At 38.9% G+C, this 3,410-nt stretch overlaps 1 protein-coding gene across 1 annotated transcript in view; it reads left to right on the top strand.

The window, feature by feature from the left end:
• LOC123512748 (allantoicase-like) overlaps nucleotides 1-2,929 on the top strand; it is an 11,115-nt gene extending 8,186 nt beyond the window's left edge. Inside the window, exon 9 of the mRNA XM_045269322.1 lies at nucleotides 1-2,929. This exon is cut by the window's left edge and continues 604 nt beyond it. The gene's annotated coding sequence lies outside the window, so the exon portion shown is untranslated.
• Nucleotides 2,930-3,410: the final 481 nt, after the last annotated feature.

The following is a 3,410-nucleotide window of genomic DNA, read 5'->3' as shown; positions in this document are numbered from 1 at the left end:
AGCCAAGTGTTTGTACATTTTTCGGATCTATGCAATGTATTCTTTAGCTTGGTGTTTTCTTATTTTTTTTTATTTAGACCATGTGGGATTTTCACGGGAATTTATGGGCTAAAGGGGATATATTTTTGTGGTACCTCCTATCTCAAAGCCCACCCGCTAGGAAACCGTTGCCCAGAGTGAGGAAGCCCAACCTACACTCGGACCGTGGACATGATTCGAACCCAAGTTGTTGTTCTGTCTTGCACAAAGTCTATATACGATTTTCATTCAGTTTATTGTTGTTTTGTACTCTTTCTTACTTTTTTTATGTTTTGTTATATATAATATTCTTCTCTTTTACTGTCTTTCTTTTTCTTCTCTTTTTTTTCGTTTTCCTTTTCTTTCATGTCCTTCACTTTCCTTCACTTTTTTTTTCCTGCTTCTGTTCTTGCACTTCTTCTTATGCTTGTGAGACTTGTTAACTTTACTCCTATCCTTCACGTTCTCTTATTTCACCATTTAAACTATTCATGTGCTTCTTGCTTGAAATCTAAATATATATCTAGATTTGGAGACGGATTTTTTTGGTCTTCTATTGCTGCATTACTGATTAGCTAGACAATACACGCCATTCCTGCACACTCAGAGTAATACAACATTCCTCTTGATCATTTGTTACGTCAGAGGGAGTGTTCTGTTATGTGATATTCTTTTATCTCACTGTGCGATAATTTCCACACTGTTGATTCATAGCACGTGATTTGTGTGAAGGGAAGTCAAACGTTGCGGCGCCTTGTCTCCAATACTACTTGCTTCAGCGGTATCAGCAGCGTTTTCGTGACTCTAATGATCTTCGGCCCATATTCTGAAACACTTTCGCGCCTCACAGCATCTTCACTATTCACAAAGGGCTCTAGTTGAAGTAACACGGAATTTTAAGGATGTTTCTGTAATTCTAGTGACATGTTAACAAGTTTTCTGCATTATCAAAGGGCTCTAGTTAAAGTGACACGGATTTCTAAAGATGTTTATGTAAGTCTAGTGACATGTTAATTAGTTTTCTGCATTATCAAAGGGCTCTAGTTGAAGTGACACGGATTTCTAAACATGTTTCTGTAATTCTAGTGACATGTTAACAAGTTTTCTGCATTATCAACAGGACAAATTTAGAACTCGGCTACTCGTCTCTGTGGTCTTTGAAAATGGTCGCGGTGAGGGAAGGAAGCGTTTCTGAACATGACGCATAACAAGAACTGCATTTTCAACAAGAGAGACGCCCAACAAACCATCTTTATCGTTTTAAAATCGATCTGATGAGGCAACAAGGTTTCAAAAGTGACCTTGAACCAATACTGTGTGATGGTGTGACTCTGGTTCAGCTATTGCGCCAAACCACACCACGATACACGACACACGAGACACATTAGCAGAGTGCAGTGTGAGAAAGCGAAGGGTGAGGCGGTGGTGTTTGCTCATGTTACGTTATGTCGTTATGCTGTGCTGTCATCACTCTTTCCTCCCTTTCTCTTGTAAAATATAGAAATCTACAACTGTTTCTATTCTTTCTCACTGCTATGAAACCTTTGGGGATCCGTATTCAGAAACCCTTTGCTCTCTCACAACTATTTTCCAAGGCCATAGAGGTGACCAGCCGGGTTTTCAAGAGTGTATTTTCAGTTAATAATGCAGAAATCTTGCCACTCTGCCTCTAGAATCGTTAAAATACCTTGAAAATCGCTCTTCTCTCTTTAAAATACCTTGACAATCGCTCTTCTCTCTCACCATGACTGTTTTTCAAGACAACAGAGATGAATAGCGGCTTTTTCAAGAGTGTATTCAGTTGGTAATCTAGAAATCTTGTCATTCTGCCTCAAGAACCATAAAAACACCTTAAAAATTTGAGTAAATTTAAATAAAAGTTTTTTTTAAATAGTTTAGGTGAAGCGCAAAAGTGTTTGAGAATACGAGTCTTAGAGCTAATCTGACTAACTTTAATTGATGGGAGTGGCAAAAAAAAAAAAAAAAAAAAAGGCATTCTTTCCCACTACCAACCTTCCAGTCTCTTTTTTCTTCTCTCTCATGTCGAAATATTACAAATATAACAAAGGGAAAAGTCAAGAAGCTACTTTTTTCTTGATTTCCCAACACTGGCAGCTTAACTCGTAATCTCGTACCTCACCAGCCAGGCACTCACCGAGGTCTTCTGTTTCGTGGCTTCCGTGGTGACAATGTACCGTAATTTAAGACACTCCTCACCGCGCCTCGATTACTCTCAGAAGGCTGTAGTTAAAGTTACCCGGATTTCTGAGGGTGATCTTGTAGCTTAGTGGTAGATCAATATGATAATTAAATACTTTAACAGGAGGAAAACTCTTGAGAACTCATGTGCCATAATTTTAAACACTACAATCCACACCTTCACTAATTTCAGATGGCTATAGTTGAAGTTACTTGGATTTCTGAAGGTGTTTTTATGGTTTAGTGACAGATAAGCAAGATTTTTACATTTTTCAACAGGAGGAACACTCTTAAGAACTCATGAGCCATACTTTTAAACACTACAATCCACACCTCCATTAGTTTCAGTTGGATATCGTTGAAGTTACACGGATTGCTGAGGGTGTTCTTGTGGTTTAGTGACAGATCAGAAAGATTTTTATGTTCTTAACAGGAGGAATATCGTTGAGAACCAGGCTAATCATCTCTGTGGCATTAGGAAATAGTGAGAGAGAGAGAGAGAGAGAGAGAGAGAGAGAGAGAGAGAGAGAGAGAGAGAGAGAGAGAGAGAGAGAGAGAGAGAGAGAGAGAGAGAGAGAGAGAGAGAGAGAGAGAGAGAGAGAGAGAGAGAGAGAGAGAGTAAAGATGTAGCTTCCTTGTTATTAGTATAAAATTGTCAACTTTTCTTGTTACATTTTGATATCACTTTAAATAAATAAACTGTTTTTCTTTTTTTAATTTTTCTTTTTACACTTTCATTTTCCTACTAACCACCACCACCACCACCACCACCACTACTACTACCTCTAATAAACAGGAAGGAAGTGAAAGACGGAAACTAGGAAACAGGAGGGGAGGAAGGAAGCAATTGGAAGCACAGAGCAGGGAAGAAAAGACGAAGGAAATAAAAGAGGAAATGAAAGAAGGAAGAAGGAAGAAGGAAGAATAAGTAGTGAAAGTTGAAAATATTTGTGAAATTAGGTGAATACGGGCAAATGGAGAGAGAGAGAGAGAGAGAGAGAGAGAGAGAGAGAGAGAGAGAGAGAGAGAGAGAGAGAGAGAGAATGCGTAAAAAAAGAATTATATAGTAGATTCAGACGAAATGATACACCTTCTCTTCCTCGCATTGAATCACGACACAATCACTCGCTAATCAGGCAGAGGAACGCACTGTGAAAGCCTGGATCCGCCCCCCCTATCTCTCTCTCTCTCTC

This window comes from Portunus trituberculatus, chromosome 34 (assembly GCF_017591435.1).
Source record: "Portunus trituberculatus isolate SZX2019 chromosome 34, ASM1759143v1, whole genome shotgun sequence".
Taxonomy (NCBI): Eukaryota; Metazoa; Arthropoda; class Malacostraca; order Decapoda; family Portunidae; genus Portunus; species Portunus trituberculatus.
Note: the sequence above shows the minus strand (reverse complement) of the source record. Positions and strands in the feature narration are given on the sequence as shown.